Source organism: Jatropha curcas, chromosome 8, assembly GCF_041381405.1.
Source record: "Jatropha curcas cultivar XTBG-Jc1 chromosome 8, XTBG_Jcur_1.0, whole genome shotgun sequence".
In the NCBI taxonomy this organism is placed as follows: Eukaryota; Viridiplantae; Streptophyta; class Magnoliopsida; order Malpighiales; family Euphorbiaceae; genus Jatropha; species Jatropha curcas.
This window is the reverse complement of record NC_143158.1, coordinates 9,366,423-9,386,245: the sequence shown is the minus strand read 5'-3', so window position 1 is coordinate 9,386,245 and position 19,823 is coordinate 9,366,423. Positions and strand designations below refer to the sequence as shown.

Here is a 19,823-nt window from a genome sequence, read left to right as displayed (position 1 = left end):
AGCTGTAAAAGAAGTGACAAATGCTATCAATACAGAGAAATAATTAATATATAACTAAAATGATAGTAAATGACATTTATGATTACCTGGTGTAGTAGGTGACTCTGAAGCTGGTGAAGACTCTTCTGGTCTAGGAAATGGGGTAGAAGAGGAAGGAATAGAAGGAAGTGGTGGTGGCACGGAGGGCTGAGCAGAAGATGAAGCCCCAGACATACCTGAAGAAGAAGGAGGAGGGATAGTCCCTCCTTGTCCACGTGTACTGCGTCCTCGGCCACGACCTCCACGCGGACCATTGTCGGACGCGTCTGAATCAACCGCCCTGCCTCTAGCCATCTGTACTACAGATAACAAAACCTACATATGTACGTATACAATTATATGAATTGTAGAACATATGGTAAATATGTATAAAGAAAGTCAACAATATTAAAATTCTTCATTAATAATATTATATATACATCTATGAATTTATTATCCATAAATACATAATGCATTAAGTATTTCTGTCTTCATCATCTTCTTCTTCTTCTTCATCTTCTTGATCTTCATCTTCTGAGGTACCCATGATGATTTGATCTTCTTCCTCTTCATCATCTGATGCTCCTATTTCAACGTAAGTTCCGCTTTCATCATCCAGTCTATTCGTCAAATCTTCAACAACTTGCACTTGAAATGGCTCAGATATTGCGAGTAAAGCAGATTATTTGGTTTCAACTGCATGAACAACTGCTCTACGCTTGATTTTACATACTGTCATCCAATCGCAACAATCTCATTTCAATGATGGATATGGAACATAGTACATATGCGCAGCTTGCCTCGCCAACACAAAAGGTTCTTACTTCGTATATCTTCTTCTATGATTAATATCTACAAGATTATACTTAGGATGAACCTTCATGCCAACATTTGGCATAGGATCAAACCATTCACATTTGAATAAGATTGTGCACTTGATTGGTAGGGATGGATATTCTAACTCCAAAACCTCAATCAATTTTCCATAAAAACCATTTGACTCATCACTATAATTTGATCCCTTTATGCAAACACCACTGTTCATTGTCTTTCTGCTTGTCCCATAACCCTTAGTGTGAAACTTGTAACCTTTTGCAAAGTAGCCAGAGTAGGCATTAGCAACCGGTAGAGGTCTCCTTACTAGATCAATACTGAATCTGTTATCAACATCGCTTCCCGAGCTTCAGGCCTATGGGAAATAGTAATGACACGAGTAAAATATAAGAATGTACACATATATGTTGTGAAACTAGAAAGTTACTTACATAACATTTGAAACATTCTGCAAATTCAGAGTCTAGTTTTGCATCAACTACAGTATCAACCAAATTGGGATTTTGTAGCCGTAAAAGCTTGATATATTTCTTGTTTATGAACGAACAAAAATATCATAAATATGATTTAACTAAGTTGTATTAAGTTTATACTCTCTACAAGATTTATACTTACTGTACAAATGGTGTAATCTCTTCGCAATTCAACAAAATATAGGTTTGAGCCGCTCATATCTCGCATAAGTCAATCGTCTTTTTTTTATATTTACCAATCATACGCCTAGGATAGGTGAAAATTGTTAGATTCCCTTCTAACTCAGATTCTAATTGATCTCCTCCGTCATCATTGCGTGGCACTCTCTGATGCTTAGTGTAAACATGTGGTTCGAAGTAGTGTGAACAGAATGTGGAAGCTTCTTGCACCAAATATGCATTGCAAATTGATCTCTCAACCTTTGCCTTATTGCGCACGTTCTTTTTTATTTTCTACAGGTGTTTGTAATTGTACAAAGTCAATATGTAAATATGAGTTGAATAAAAATTATAATGATTAGAATGGGATGTTAGTGATTCACCCCTCAAATGGATACATCCATCTATATTATACCGGTCCTGCAATATGACATTCATAAGGCAAATGAATCAGTAGATGCTCCTAGAATCAAAGAAGCCGGGCGAAAAATTCGCTTCAATTTGCATATCACTACTGGGATTTCTCACACTAATTGGTCCATATCATCGCATCGGATAACAGTCATCATCAAGTCCTTAAAAAAGAGACTCAATTCTATCATTGCTTCTTAAATTTTCCCTGGCAATAATTCTCGGAATGCCACAATAATCAATCTTTGCATGGAAACATGACAGTCATGGCTTTTCATGTCAAAGAATCTGTATTTCCTCATGTCGATACATCTAACCATATTTGATATGTATCCATCTGGAAACCTCAATGATTGGACCCACTCGCATAATACTTGCCTTTGGGGTTTATCTAAAGAATAACATGCCTTTGGAAACTTTTCAGTAACTACAGATTGCTGGAGTTCTGGTCGACGACAAATTTCCTTCATGTCTGCTCTCGCTTTTGCATTATCTTTGGATTTCCCCTTAATGTTCATGACAGTGTTGAACATATTTTTTAAATACATTTTTTTTCTATGTGCATCACATCAAGGTTATGACGGATAAGAAGTGAACTCCAGTGTGGCAAATCCCAGAAGATGCTTCACTTTTCCATCTGCTATTCCGGCCAATTCTACCATTTACCTCTTCTGCACCTAACTCTATAACTTTCATAAGCCCCAGATCTTCAATTTCTTGTAATATTTTAGCTCCGACTTCACAGGTGGAGGGGGATTAGCAATAGTCGTGTTCTTTCTAAAGCATCATTGATTTTGCCTCTAAGGGTGAGATTCTGGTAAGAATTTGTGATGACAATCAAACCAACATTATTTACCTCCATTTTTTAGTGTAAATGCATTAGTGTTTTCCATGCAATGAGGACAAGCCAATTTGCCTACCGTGCTCGACCCATATAAGATTCCAAATACTGGAAAATCACTCATGGTCCAAAGCAAAGCAGCTCCCATTATGAAATTCTGATCGGCCAAAATATCAAACATTTTAACTCTATATTCCCATAAATCATTAAGTTCAGCAATCAAAGGTTGCAGAAACACATCAATTTTGTATTTCGGATTATTAGGGCCAGGTACAATAACACACAAAAACATGCATTCATCTTTCATACACATTGAGGGTGGTAGATTATATGGTGTGACAATGACAGGCCATGATAATATTATTGTCCTGATTGGCCAAACGACTGAAACCCATCAGTATAAAGCCCCAATTCTCATATTTCTTATGTCAACAGCAAACCCAGGATGATTGTTATCAAAGTGTTTCTAGGCTTCAGAGTCTAACGGATGAGTCATTATACCATCCTCATATTCATGCAAAGCATGTCATCTCATGTGTCAGCTGTCGCCTTAAATGCATATAACCTTTGAAGGTGAGGAACAAGAGGGAAATAATAAATCTTCTTGAAAGCTTCTCTCTTTGTACTCTACCAGTCCCTTGACCCTGCTTTTGATATCTTGGACGATTACAAAACTTGCATACTTTTAATTTGGAGTCAACACCCCAGTATATCATATAATTATTTCAACAACAATCAATCTTTTCCACTAGTAGTCCTAATCCCCGAACTAATTTTTTTGTCTAGTAAAAATTATCCACCATCGAATTGCCTCCAAGCAACATTTCTTTTGGTAACTGCATAAAATCATCGTAACACCTTTCTGAAAAATGGTGCTCCGATTTCATGTGTAGTAATCATGCACTTAGCATGTCAAACAATTGTTTTGCCGCATAGTTTACCGGACTAAAAAGGGAATGGGTTAGAGCAGAATTCCATTGGGACAATATGGAGGAATCATCAAACTATGCAGCAAAACAATTGTTTGACATGCTAAGTGCAGCTAACAGTGAACTATGGCCTGGATGCAAAAATCATTCAGTTCATGATTACCATATCATTGAATCGATTACCATACTGAAATTGCAAAGGTTGACCTTCTGAACTTACAGAAATAGAGTGGCCTGACCCACTGAAAACTCGAGGTTCACCATAATGTATCCATTCATAATAATTTTCCACGAACTCATTTTTGCATAAATGAAGTTTAATTGTATCGATATCTAAGAAGGCTCTATTTTGACACTTGTGATTATATGGACACCTCAACTTATTACCATCCATGTAACTGGGATTACCAACTACAAACTGTATAAATGATTTCAATCCTTTCAAGAATTCTTTTCTTAATATCCCATTAACCTCGTACCTCCAATACATCCAATCTCGATTAGTCTGCATTTTGTGACATAATTAACACTTTGTTTATAAAGGGCAAATTATATGTAATTGCATTAGTCCTAAATCATCCTTAAAACAGACCAAAAGTAATGTTCCATTTACATTTCTAACTTATTAAGGTTATTTCTATAATAAGGGTAGCTATATATATATATATATATAAAAACTTACTATAATATCAGCAAGTGTACGATTCCTCATATTCAGTTTTTAAAAAAATTTCAGCAGCACTTCGGCATAATATAATCAAATCTCAAGTCAAAACACACTCACATAAACACTTCTATATCATCCGAAAGTTTTCCAAAGTCAAAATGGCCACTACTAGGCCTCCAACTCAAATGCATCATTCATGTGATTTCTACTCAATGAAAATACAAATCAACATAAAGTAATTTTAAAAAAATAAATTTCAATACATCATTGCAAATTAGATTTTTTAAATTTGATTAGTATAAATTTTGATTACTATTAAATTACACTAAATAATTTTTTTTTGTTACAAATTACAATTATTTCAATACTATAACTTATTTCAAAACTATAACTAGTGTTATAAATTACACTCATTAATTTTTTTTTGTCACAAATTACAATTATTTCTAATAATTGTGCATTTGTTTTTTTACAAATTTCAGATTTAAGGTTATTTTCTATTATCCATTCATTAATAAAATTTTACAACAAAAAATATTATCCATTCATACAAAATTACCACAAAAAAATTTTTATAAAAAAGCAAATACATAAAGAACAGAACTTAAAAACTTAATCAAATTTTCCAACAAATACTATTTACAGCAAAAAATTTATTATCCATTAAAAATTACAACAAAAAACGAATCAAGATTCACACAAAATAAAAAAGAATTTACAAAAAACAAAAAATAAAAAACAAAATCAACATAAAATAAAATAAAACATAAATTATTTTGCAACATAAAATAAAAGCAGATAAATAAAAGGGTATGAGCACCTACCTGACCAGGCGAATGATGCAGCTTCTCTAGCGACAGGAGCGATGATTTCGGTGACTGGGCTTCTCTGGCATCCAACGCTGCAACAGAGAGGAGAACAACGCGGTCGGAAACGGCGCTGCAACAGAAAGGAGAGGAGAAGAAGCTACTGCGATTGCGCCCAAGGAGACCAAGGGTTTATAAAGCCCTAATTTTTTGCGACCGACACGTCGGTTGTAATTCATTAAAAATTGGCCGTAATTTTTAATCCTGTGATGTCGTTTTGTTATCAAACAAATTGTGACTGACTTGCGACCAAAACAGTCGGTCGTAAACATATCGATCGCAAATCGGTCACTAATCCCTTGCAAACCGGAGACTAAATTTAGCGCTGAACTGTAGCCTGCAATTTTGTGATGGACTATGAAATGGTCGCATATCCGTCGCAAATTTTATCACAAATTCTTCGCAATGGAGTTGTAAAGTAGCAGGAGTCATTAGCGTTAGAATTAGCGACGGATCTACATGCGATCTCAATTCCGTTGCTAAAATTATCGCAGTTTGGTCGCAGATTCGTCGGTGGATATTAAACTCTGTTATTTTAACAATCACCACAATTGGTCGCAATATTATTGTAATATTGCGACCGAAAGTGCTTTTTTTTTTAGTGGACCATATAGTTAGAGGGAAGCAACCTTAGGAATGTCATAATAATTTGATCAAAATGTAGGGACGAAGTCATTAATTTGGTCAAAACTCAGGGACTAAATAATAATCTTTCCTTTTTTTAATAGATAAATACAAATAGATAATTAAGCATTTAAAAATTTAAAATTTTACTTATAATATTATATAAATTATTAATAATAATTTAATAATTTAATTTTTATTTAATATTATTGTAATTTATCTTCAATGTTATTATTTTAAATGAATGTGTAAATATGAGGCATTTGAAATTTTTTTTTTGAATTTATTTTAAATAAATATATCTAGGTAATTAAGATTTTGATTTAAAAAAGGTATGGTTCAATTTCTTTAATTATAAATAGCACTCTAATTTGATTGGCCAAAAAATAAGATAAAAAAAATTATTTTTAAACATCTTAAATTTGATTAATTATATTGATATCTTATTTAATTCAAATCCTATTCTTTCTATTAAGGAATGTAATTTTATTAATAAAATTCTTAAATAATTTCATGATTTTGATTGACTAAAAAGATAAAAAATAAAAAATATTATTACTTATAAATATTTGATTTGATTTATTAGATTAGTTTCTTATTCTATTGTTAAAGTATATTTATTTACTAAAAGAGATTATAATGAACTTTATTAACAAAACATGTAAGTTAATTATAAAACGTAAAATAAAAGTTGTATGATGATTTTTATAAATTAATTTGGTATTTAAACAAAAAATAAAAACAACTGGTATATAATAAAAACTATATGAAACAGTATGTTGAAGAGAATATAAATGATGTATTTCATATTTAAATTGCTATTTTAAAGAGAGAAAAAAAATATCAATAGTTTTTTCAATGACATATAATTGAAAAAAATATTTTACTGTATATATAAAAATCACTATATGTATTACAATCTAAATAAGAATTCATACTTTAATTATCTATATTATATATAAAAATGAGAATTGGGGGGGGGGGAGAATAATGATATTTCCTATATTATCATTCTAAAATTTAAGATATTCTAAAATAAACTTAGTCATAACCAATTAAAAAATTTTAGCAAAAAATATAATATCTCTATAATTTGATTGGATGTTTTTTTTTTAACTTTAATTTAATAGTTAAATACATATAGATAATTAACATTTGGAAATTTAAAATTTTACTATCATTATCTTATTCTGTCTAATTTTGTTTATTTCATTATATTATTATATAAATTATTAATAATAATTTAATAATTTAATAATTTATTATTTTTTTATTATTATTATTTACCATTATTGTAATTTATCTTCAACATTATTATTTTAAATGATATGTGTAAATATGAGGCATTTGAAAATTTTTATCTTTTGAATTTATTTTACATACATATATATAGATAATTAAGATTTAGATTTAGACAAATTGCACTCTAATTTGGTTGGCCAAAAATAAGATAAAAAATATTGTTTTTAAACATCTTGAATTTGATTAATTATATTGATATCTTATTTAATTCAAATTTTATTCTTTATATTAAGGAATATAATTTTATTAACAATTTTTTAAATGATTTCATGATTTTGATAGGCTAAAAAAATAAAAAAAAATTATTATTACTTATAAATATTTAATTTGATTTATTAGATTACTTTCTTATTCTATTGTTAAAGTATATTTATTTACTAAAAAGATTATAGTGAAAGTTATTAACAAAATATGTAAGTTAGTTATAAAACGTAAAATAAAAGCTATATGATGATTTTTAAATCAATTTGGAACTTAAACAAAAAAAATAAAAGCAACTAGTGTATAATAAAAACTATATAAACCAGTATGTGGAAGAGAATATAAATAATATATTTCATATTTTTAAATTGCTATTTTAAAGGGAGAAACAAATATATCATTTTTTTTCAATGATATTATAGTGCAAGACATATAATTAAAATAAATATTTTATTGTATATATAAAAACCACTAGATATTTTGCATTGTAAATAAGAATTCATACTTTAATTTATACAAAAAAAAAAAGAAGCTAAATGAGTATTAAAAAATTAGCATATAACCGGTGTAGTTAACATGCATCGCATGTCATAAAAAGAATTAGTATAAATAAAAAAGTTAAATGAGTATAAAAAAATAAGCATACAACCAGTATAGTCAATATGCATGACATGTTATAAAAAGAACTAATATATATGAAACATGTCTAAAAAAAAAGAAATGATATGGAGACATTATTATAACGTCAATAATCTTGATCTTTGATTGTTGGCCTTCTCTCGTAAACAATAACAATTTGAAGCATAAAGGAAAAGGAAAAACTAACTCCTACCAAAATATAAAAAGGTTTCACAAGAAACTTATTAACTATGTCTATATACATTAATTAAGTAATAATAATACTTGACTTGAAACAACGAATATGACTAAAAAAAAAATAGTGCAACGTACAAGTCCAAAGAAAAAATGATGGCTTTTATGAATTATGATGGTCGAATAAAAAAAGAAAAAGAATACTGGTTTCTTTCACAATCGGAAATATAACTTTAAAAAGCAATTTAGAAAATAAATAAGAATCAATGTGACCAAAAGATCCATATTGATAAAATCAAAGAGGTATTGAATTTCACAAAATTAATAGAAGAATTTAGGAGTGCAATATTTCAAAATTTATGTGTCAGCAAAGATTGAAAGGAAAAATCCATGTGCTAAAAGTAAAAGAAATAAAAGCAATATATGTTATCAGGCTATTGCTTCCTAGTACAAGGAACTCATTCAAATAATCACAAAATGCAATAAGTTTGCTTGTATCAAATTTTTTTTTTTACTGTATATCATGTCAAAGGATAAACATATGAAAAGATCTGGGACCTAGATTTATACATGTTGTGAAAATTCGGCTTTTTCCACCAAATTAAAAATAATTTGTGCATTACTGTACTGAGTAACTACACAAGGTGAATTCCCAGATAAGTGGAGGAGTCACAAACGGTCTCACTTAAAATTCACTTGCCTTGGATTAAATTCGTGTCGTTTGACAGAATTTACCTAGACATGCAATTAATCAGACAATAACCACCAAAATATTTTTGCCCAACAATAGCTATTAAATAAATAAAGATAAAGCAATAAATAAGAGAGAATACCAGAATTTTAACGAGGTTCGGCCAATTTTGCTTACGTCCTCGGATACTACCAAATTTATATTTCACTGAAGAAATATACAAATTGAGAGAGGAGAGAAACTTGTCTAACTCACTAGGTATTAGAAGACAAGTTGGGACGATTAAAATGAAGAAACTAGGCTCCTTTTTATAGTCAAAAGGAGCCCCTCTCCCTTCCTAAAATCCCGATGTGGGATATTTGCCACATAACCAACAATCTCCATCTTGGCGAAAATCCCGCCAATGTAAGCTTCTGCTCGATCTCTCACAAAGTTGCAATGTCTACAAATGCGCTTGGTCGTGCCAAGCTTCAATTTTTAACAATATTAATCAAGTCCAAACAGTATTTGAACTTGACAGCTGTCACCACTTTTATCAACATATCAGCAGGATTCTCAACAATCTGAATCTTCTGGAGTTGAACCTGTCCTTCCTCTAGAATTTCTCTAACAAAATGAAATCGAACGTCGATATGCTTCGTCCTTGCATGATAAACTTGGTTCTTTGCCAAGTGAATAGCACTTTGGCTATCGCAATGTACAACAATGTTGTTTTGCCTAATTGCCAATTCATCAAGCAATCCTTGAAGCCAAATTGCTTCCTTCACAGCCTTTGTAACTGCCATATACTCTGCCTCTGTTGTAGACAAAGCCACTGTTGACTATAAAGTAGACTTCCAACTAACTGGTGCTTTTGCAAGAGTAAACACATAACCAGTAATTGATCGATGTTTATCCAAATCACCGGCATAATCAGAATCACAATATCCGACTATACATTGACCACTATACTTATCCTGCTTAAAAATCAATCCAACATCCACGTGTTCAGAAGATACCGTAGAATCCATTTCACAGCTTGCCAATGATCCTTGCCAAGATCATGCATGTACCTGCTCACAACTCCAACTGCCTGTGAAATGTCTGGTCTTATACACACCATAGCATACATCAAGGTACCTATAGCATTTGCATAGGGAACTTTTGACATCTATTCCCATTCTGCATCATTTTTTAGCGGCTGAGCTGCACTGAGTTTGAAATGAGGAGCAAGAGGTGTACTAACAGGCTTGGTTTTGTCATCCATACCAAAACGCTTTAGTATCTTTCTCAGATATTGCTTCTGATTCAGACAAAGTCTCCCCAATTTCCTATCTTTGGTTATCTCCATGCCGAGAATCCTTTTTGCTTCGCCCATATGTTTCATTTCAAATTCTTGATTCAACTGATTCTTCAAATTCTCAATTTCTTCTTTATTCTTTAAAGCTATCAGCATATCATCAACATACAAAAGTAGATAAATGAAAGAGCCATCTTGTAGCTTGCGCAAATACACACAATGATCGTATTTGCTTCTTGTGTACTTCTGCCCTTGCATAAACTTATCAAATCGCTTGTACCATTGCCTCAGAGATTGCTTCAATCCGTAAAGCGATTTTTCAAGTTTGTATACCATATTTTCCTTTCCAGCAACTTTGAATCCGTCTGGCTGAGTCATGTAGATTTTCTCTTCTAGATCTCCATGTAAAAACGCAGTTTTTACATCCAATTGAACTACTTCCAAATCAAACTGTGCTACCAAGGCTAACAAAATCTGAATGGAGGAATGTTTTACAACTGGAGAAAACACTTCATTATAATCAATTTCCTCTGCCTGAGCATAGCCTTTAGCTACCAACCTTGCCTTATAGTGAACACTGTCTCTGTCAGAAAATCCTTCTTTCTCTGTATATACCCATTTGCATCTGATCGCCTTCTTTCCCTTTGGTGGATCAACTAAGTTCCACGTCTGATTCTTATAAAGGGACTTCATTTCATCTTCCATAGCTTTTCTCCACTTTACTTCATCTGAACTTTTGACAGCTTCATTAAAAGTGGATGGAATGCTATCATCTGCAATTGAAGATGCATAGGCCACCATATCATCAAAATGAGCAGGCTTTCTTATAGATCTTCTTGGCCTATCAAGTGCAATTGACTTAAGTTGTTGTGGAGGTTCTTAGACTTGAACCTCCTCTTCATCTGAACCTCCTTCTACCTCAGGAGTTTCTAAAGGTTCAGTACCTGCCACTGGGATTTTTCTATCAAACTCCACGTATTGTGTAGTATCCTCCACCTGTTGTGGAGTACCATCTAACTGCTCTACTGTCACCTTTTTTAACATGGTAGATTCATCAAAAGTGACTGTGGGTCCCGTATATGTATGGCACAACCCAAGAGGGGGGTGAATTGGGTTTTCTAAAAATAAAAATTTTAGCTTTAAAACAAAACTCAGAATTCTAAGTGTAGTGGAAAAATTAATGAACTTGTGAAAATAAGTTATTGATTAGAACTACCTTATAATGTTCTATTCAGAGAAAATAGAAAGACCTTGCGAAGTGCAACTATCAATTAGAATTGCTTCACAATGTCTTATTCAATTATCAAAACTGCTTTATGACGGAAAGCTATTGTAATTAGAACTTCCTCATAAAGTTTAGAAAATCATAAAAGACTAAGTGAGAGAGAGTTATTGAAATCTGAATTGCTTCACAAAGCTTCAATCAAGTTTAGAAAACTGATTAGAAACCCAAATAGTGATATATATTGAAAATAGAAGAACCATTTAGAACTTGGTATATTCACTGATCAGAATTCTAGAGTTCTAATGTTCAGAGAAGATAAGACTTATTTCAGTTTTTAGAACATCAAAACCATTAACAACTTTAGCATTTCTAGAGTATAAACAGAAGTGTGCATAAAATAGTATCAAGCAAAACTTCAGAAATTAAAAAGATCAACACAATGATTTATAATGGTTCGGCACTAACTGGCCTACATCCACTCCCGAAGACTCATCTTGAGATCCTCAACTGTGTTATCTCTTTTCAAGGGTAAGAGACAAACCAACAGTACAAGGCAATAGATCAACACCTAGATCTACCTTTTATCCCACTAGATTTTCCAAAGGTTCTAGCTAACCTCAACCCTTTATGTTTTTGGCTGAGTACAGAAACTCAATTCAAGACATTAGAATCTCTCTCACGGAGAAGGTCGCTTGATAACCTCTTCCACAATAGCTTCTCACCTAAGCTATTACACAAATGTTTATCACATAAAAACCTGTCTACTAAATATTACAGAATCTAAATAGACAGACAGAAATGCAAATATAAGCATAGGAAAAACAGTTTTTCAGATTAGAAAATCGTTTAGAGAACAGAACTGTTTTTCAAAAGAAGTTGTTATAAAAATTCTTTTCTCTTTTAAAGATAAAAACGCAAAGTATAAAGATGAAAAGAAATAAGGGGGTAGAGAGTAAGTTTTGAGAGATAAAAGATATGATCAATAGGTGAATACTCTTAAAATGAAAACTCTTTCTTCCACATTTTTCAAGAATGAAAACGTCTTTTTATAGAGAGGTCTGTGACCCTCGTTTTTAGAAAGTGAATATTTCTTTTTCAAATCAGAATAATTGCTTTCCTTATTTAGAAGATACAGAAATCTTAGTTACAAAATAAAAACCAATCGTTTTATCCTTTTGGTAAGTAAATAAAAGACGATCTTTCTTTCCTTCAAAATAAAGATTTTCGAAAGCAATTATTTGAAAAATTATTTTCGAAAAGATTACTTACTAAAATGAATTAAAATAGGATCTTTCTTCGTTTTAGGTAAGAAGATAAATCAAGATTCTTAGATCTTCAAAAAGGTTTTGTTTCTGAATTTGAAATGTATTAGGTCTTTATTCGATTTATTCTTATTACCAAAATTGTTAGAGACAAGGTCTCTTTAATTTAGGTAATTCGAATATTTCGAATCTTTTAAGAGAAATCGAAAAAAAATTTTTAACGAAAAGATTTATTTTTGAAGAATCTATTTTTCGAAAAATAATTCTGATGAGAGAAAAAATTAGTTTTTGTGCTTATAATTGAATTTTCTCTCTATCCTATAATGAATCCTAAAAGTCTAACCACTAGGGTCTTCGGATGTCTTCATAATCTTTGGATTTGTAGGACTTGCCTTGTTCGTTCATTACTTTCCATATATATTCTGCATAAAATATTATTAGAACAAATAATATAATTTTTAAATTTATTTGTTTTGTTTTAATCATTAGAATTTGACCCTTGAGCCAACAGTGACATCCTTTTTTATGATGACAAAACCAATAAATTTAGCAAACATAAAACATGTGCTCCCCCTAAAATTTTATGCAAAAAGAATAAAAGTTCTAAGTTTGCCAAATGATCTTAATATGAAGCGAATTTAGAACATGTTTTATGCTCCCCCTGAATAGATGCAATAAAAGTATTTATGAAATTTAGAGCTAGGGAAACATTTTAGAAACTGATTTAGAACTAGCAAAAATAGACAAGATATTTTAAGTTCTAATAATCAGAGCATATGGTGAGAGTATAAGAATAGAATAGAAATTGATATTAGGAATAGAACAAAAGATCTTAAGTCTAACCTGCAGAGCATACGTTAGAATAAGGATCTAAGTTCTAAAACACTCAGTTCATCATGGAATATATATATATATATATATAAAACACATATTAGAGAATAGTAAGCAATAATATATAAGTACTAAGATTACCACACATCAGCAAAGTACGTACTTAATCATCAAAATATCTTGTGTTCTCCCCCTTTTTGTCATCATACAAAAGGGTTAGTAAAGATCAGAGCATAGTAAAAAGAAATAAACATAATTCAAATGATATAACCTATAGAGATAAAGCAAAAAAAATATTGTTCACAACACAAAAATCAGAGAGGCTTGGGATCAAATCTAAGTCTCTTAGAACTTCTTAGATTCTGAGTAGGAGCGGTTTCAGTAGAGCTTTCTGGTCGTTTAGAAGAAGGGTGCAATGGAGGCTTTCTTCCATGAACCTTATGTTTACCCGCAGCGTGGTTGACTTTCTTTGGTTTCTCTGAGGCAGGAGTGTAGAGTGTTCCCTTAACTTTCAGAGTAGCTAGCTTCCTTTCATTAACATCTTTCATTCTTTCCAAGGACTCAATGAGAGACTGATTATGGTCAATTACAGTCTTGCAATGTGTTATTGCTTCATCAAGCTCCTTATTATGCTCTTCTGTAAGCTCTTTTTCCATTCTTCCTAGCATAGCTTCTCTACTCCTTTGAGCTGATAAGAATTTAGATTCTTTTGCAGTTTTGACCTCAGTTGACCTGTCTTCGTCACTCAATTCTAGTTTTTCTGTCTTAGCATTACTAGTTTCTTCTATTTTCTTTCCTTTCTCTACTTTTTCAGACTCCTTTTTCTCTTCTGTTTCTTCCCCTTTTTCTGATTCTGCTTCCTTCTCAGCTATTTTCTCTTTTTCTGTCTCTTCCTTCTTTTCCTCTTCTAATTTCTTTTCTTTCTCTTCATCTTTCATTTTCTCTTTCTTTTCTTTCTCTTCTTTTTCCTTTTCTTCTTCTCCTTCATCTTTCATTTTTAACGACCCACTGTCTAGCTTTGAAACATTGCAACCAACACTTTCATTTAAATCAATATCCAGAAATTCAAACACTGGTGTAAGTACCATTCCATGGGGCAGTTTCTTAGGGTTATTCTGCATTTTGTCAAAGATGGTATGACACAGGTTGAAAGGTTTCTTCTCAACTATGTGCCACATAATGCACAGTTCAACATGATTCACATATGTAAGTGAAGCACTTTTGGGATAAATATAATGCACAATCAGTTTGTATAGCCATTTCATGTTATCCGTCAAATTTGAACATTCTATAGTGCCCTGTTTGTCTGCAGAACCCCTCTTGACAATTTTCTTCATAAAATCTTCCTTTTTGTACTCACTAACCCTAGAAATATCCTTAATCTTTGTTACCCTAGACTCAGTATCTGGCAAATTAAAAATTTTGCTCAAGTCAGCGTATGAGAACGCTTTGATTTCACCCTCAAGTTTTATAGAGATCGACTCTGTTCCACTAACCTTAAGCGAACCGTAAAACTCTTTTGACTAAACTCTCATAACATAGTTTGTTTAACGACAGAAAATCCATCCAACCTTAAAAATCAAAGAGTTCCTTGAAATTAAACTCAGCACTCCTGAAAAATTTCCAATCAATGATATATGAACGCATGAGAGGATATGGTGAAAGAACAAATTTACCTTTGTTGCGAGCCTTAGCTACTTGTTTCTTTGAAGTAGCTATTTCCGCTTTTTCTTCCTTTGGTTCCTCAACTGCCTTTTTCTGTTTTGACTCCTTTTGCTCTTATTTCTTTAATAGTCTTTTTAGGAGTTGGAGTTCTTGTTCAGTTAGAGAGTCGGACGAGGAGGTGAAACTTGATTCGACCATTGTTGAGGTTTTTGACGCAAAGAACAACTTAGGGTTTCATTAGCAAGAGAGCATGAGAGAAATATAGAGCAGTTAATAGAGAGATAGGAACATTTAAGTAGCGAAATAGATTTTAAGGAAAAATAAAACGAAAATAAAAGAAAGTTTTTAGAGAAATTCAAATCGACAAATGAAATAAAGATAAAACTGCCAAAACTAAGGACACAAAACCTAATAAAACAAACACACGCAGTAAATTGACTGTTTTTAAATTTTGTCTAAAGCAAGATTCTGATAATGACATTAGAAAGTCTTATCAGAGCAATACGCATTTCTTTTTAGACAAAAACATTTTTCACACATGTACAGAATAAAGTATTAGAACATAGCAGGACTTTCACTTTCGAATATAGAAAGCAGTTTAGAACATACTTACAGAGTTCTAAAGTTAAGAGTTTAGAACTAACATATCGAGTTCTCTTCTAATTAAGCAGAATTGACTTTCATTCAAAGGTTTAGTAAAGATATCTGCCAATTGCTTTTCTGTAGGAATGAACTCAATCACTATGTCACCTTTTTGTACATGATCACGTATGAAGTGATGTCTAAGTTCTATGTGCTTAGATCTAGAATGCTAAACTGGATTTTTAGATAAATTGATGGCGCTTATGTTGTCACACTTTATTGGCACTGTTTCTAATTTCAGTCCATAGTCTGCCAGTTGTTGCTTGATCCATAGAACTTGTGCAACACAGCTTCCGGCGGCAACATATTCTGCTTCTACAATAGAGAGATCAACGAATGTCTGTTTCTTGCTAAACCATGATACAAGGGCGCTACCTAGAAACTGACAAGTTCCAGATGTGCTTTTTCTATCTATTCTACTCCCTGCAAAATCAGAATCACTATACCCAACAAGATCAAATGTATCTCCTTTAGAATACCACAGACCCAGATTAGAAGTTTCACAAAGATATCTTAAAATTCTTTTTACTGCAATTAAATGAGATTCTTTGAGACATGCTTGAAATCTAGCGCATAGACAAACAATAAAGTGCATGTCTGGTCTGCTTGCCGTTAGATATAGTAAAGAACCGATCATACTTCTAAACAATTTGATATCCACATCCTTACCTTTTTCATCTTTTTCTAATTTTGAGAATGGACTCATTGGTGTACTACATACCTTGGCATTTTCCATTTTGAATCGTTTCAACAATTCTCTAGTATATTTTTCTTGATTTATGAAAATTCCATTTTCACAATGTTTGATTTGAAGTCCAAGGAAGAAGTTTAATTCTCCCATCATACTCATTTCAAACTCACCCGGCATAATCTTAGAAAATTCCTTACAAAGGAGATTATTAGTAGATCCAAAGATTATGTCATCAACATAAATTTGTATAACTCAAATGTCATGTGCTTTATTTTTTATAAATAGTGTTATATCAACTTTTCCTCTTGAAAAACTATTTTCTAATAGAAACTTACTTAATCTTTCATACCAAGCTCTAGGAGCTTGCTTCAAAACATAAAGAGCTTTAGTAAGTTTGTAAACATGATTAGGTTTATCAAAAATTTCAAAACTAGGAGGTTGTTCTACATACACTTCTTCATTTACAAAACCATTTAGAAAGTACTTTTCACATCCATTTGATATAACATGAAGTTTTTAAAACATGCAAATGCACAAAGCATTCTAATGGCCTCAAGTCTAGCAACCGGGGCAAAAGTCTCATCAAAATCGATGCCTTCCTCTTGGTTGTACCCTTGAGCCACTAATCTTGCTTTATTTCTCACAACCTTACCTTGTTCATCAAGCTTATTTCTTAATACCTATTTTATTCCAATAACAGAATGGTTTTTAGGTCTAGAAACAAGTTTCCAAACTTGGTTTATCTCAAATTGATTTAGTTCTTCTTGCATAGCAAGAATCCAACTTTCATCATTTTGAGCATCTTCTAAATTTTTAGGTTCTAATTGAGAAACGAAAGCAACATTACCAAAATATATTTTATATTGAGCTCTAGTCATCATCCTTTCTGAAGGATTATCCATAATGTCTTCTTGGGGATGATACTTATGGAATCGCCATTCTTTTGGTAATTGAGAATCTTCATTTTCTGTTTGTGGCATTTGATTTCAACAATATTCTGATCTTCATGTTCAACTTCTGGTTCAGCCTGATTATCAGTATTCTGCTCACTTTCTGGCTGTTCTAGTTGTTCTGATTGTTCATTTTGCTTTTCATGATTAGAATCTACAGCATCATCACTTTCTAAAGTTCTAGATGTAGAGTCAGATTCATCAAACACAACATGAATAGATTCTTCTACAACTAGAGTCTTTTTATTAAATAGTCTATATGCTTTACTATTACTAGAATATCCCAGAAAAATACCTTCATAAGATTTAGCATCAAATTTAGCAAGATGATTTTTCTTGTTATCTAGAATAAAGCATTTGCACCCAAAAATGTGAAAATAACCAATATTTGGTTTTCTACCTTTGTATAGCTCATATGGAGTCTTTTTAAGTTTAGATCTTACCAAAGCCCTGTTTAGAATATACCATGCAATGTTAACTGTTTCTGCCCAGAAATACTTTGGTAGTTTAGAATCACTTAGCATGGTTCTAGCTATTTCTTGAAGTGTTCTATTCTTGCGTTCCACTACTCCATTTTGTTGAGGTGTTCTAGGTGCTGAGAAGTTATGGAAGATTCCTGACTCGTTGCAAAAAGCATTGAATTTCTGATTTTCAAATTCTCCTCCACGATCACTTCTAATTGCTGAGATGTTGTATCCTTTCTCATTTTGTATTCTCTTGCAAAGATGAACAAACACGTCATATGACTCATCCTTATTTCTAAGGAAGAGTGTCCAGGTGAATCTAGAGTGATCATCTATAATAACAAATGCATAGAATTTTCCTCCAAGACTAGAAGGGGTAATTGGAACGAATAGATCAAGGTGTAGCAACTCTAAAGGTCTAGAAGTAGAAACCATGCCCTTGGATTTAAAAGATGTTCTGGTCTGTTTGCCCATTTGACAAGCATCACAAATGTGATCTTTTTCAAATTTCAATTTTGGCAGACCTCAAACCAAATCTTTCTTAGACAGTTTAGAAATAAGGTGCATGCTTGCATGACCAAGTCTTCTATGCCATAACCAACTAGAATTATCAATAGAAACTAAACAGATATCTTGGTTATGCATATTAGAGAGATCTACTAGGTATATATTTCCAAACATTTTTCCAACAAATAAAGTTCTATTATCATGCATGTTCTGAACTTCACAATGAGAAGGTTCAAAGATCACTCTTCTATTTTTATCACAAATCTGGCTAACACTTAACAAGTTATAATGTAATCCTTCTACTAAGCATACATCTTCTATTGAAGGATTAGAACCTACGACACCAATACCAACGATTTTACCTTTTGCTTTGTCTCCAAAGCTTACTATACCTTCCTTTTTCTTTTCTAATCTGGTGAACTTCTTTCTATCACCAGTCATATGCCTAGAGCAAGCGCTGTCCATGTACCACATTTCTGTTTTCAGCTCACTCCTTAGGCACACCTGAAAAGATCAAGCAGATTTAGGTACCCAACTCATATTGGGTCCTGGAGGGTCAGTGGTAACAGGTGCATTTAGCTTACTATGATTTTTCTTTTTGTTGAGACTTTGATGTTCTAAAGTCACAACATTAGAAATAGCATTTTTCTTATTAGAAACATGATTCAGGTTAGAAATGCCATCATAGCTAGAACTTGTCTTTTCTTTAGAAAACAATTCTGAAATTGATTTTAGAATTCTAATTTCAGTTTTTAAAGATTCATTTTCAGAATTCAGATTTTTACGTTTTTCTTCAAGATGTGTCAGATTTTCAGAAAATCTATTATTACAATTTTTAAGATCATTGATCTATGTGATGAGATCTTTGCATGTAACTTCTTGATAAAAAGCATCTTTTAAATGATTACTTTCAGATTTTAATTTTCTGAAATCTTTCTTCAGAACTTTATGCTTTCTAAAAAGCTTTTCAAACTCATTGCAAAGGTTATTGTAAGTATCTAGAAGATCATTTTTTGATTCAGGTTCAGAAATACTTACAGTGCTTTCTTCATGCTTTTGGATCGTTGCATTTGTTTCATTGATTTCAGCTTTCTGTGTTGAAGTCAGAGTACTGATTTCTTTGGAGTCGGAATCAACATTAAACAAATATTAGCTATTTCTTTTTTATCCCTTTGGCTTTCAGAGCTAGAATTGTCTGAATCACTCCAAGCAGCTACGAATGCCTGCTTCAGCTTCTCTTTCATTGACTTCTTTTTCAATTTAAGACAATTGGGTTTGATATGTCCAGGTTTGTTGCATTCATAACAAACCACTTCAGAAGGTTCTTTCTTAGGTAAGTTACTATTTTTAGGTGGAAAATTCTTTTTGATAAACTTTTTCTGTGGCCTTCCACTCTTTCTATAGAACTTTTTAAATCTTTTAGCAAAAAGTGCTAAATCATCACTATCAAGATCGGAAGAACTTTCTTCACTAGAAAC

General features: G+C 31.9%; 1 pseudogene; it reads right to left on the bottom strand.

The window, feature by feature from the left end:
• Nucleotides 1-1,463: 1,463 nt before the first annotated feature.
• On the bottom strand, nucleotides 1,464-9,614 carry LOC149494163 (uncharacterized; annotated as a pseudogene).
• Between the last annotated feature and the right edge of the window lie 10,209 nt (nucleotides 9,615-19,823).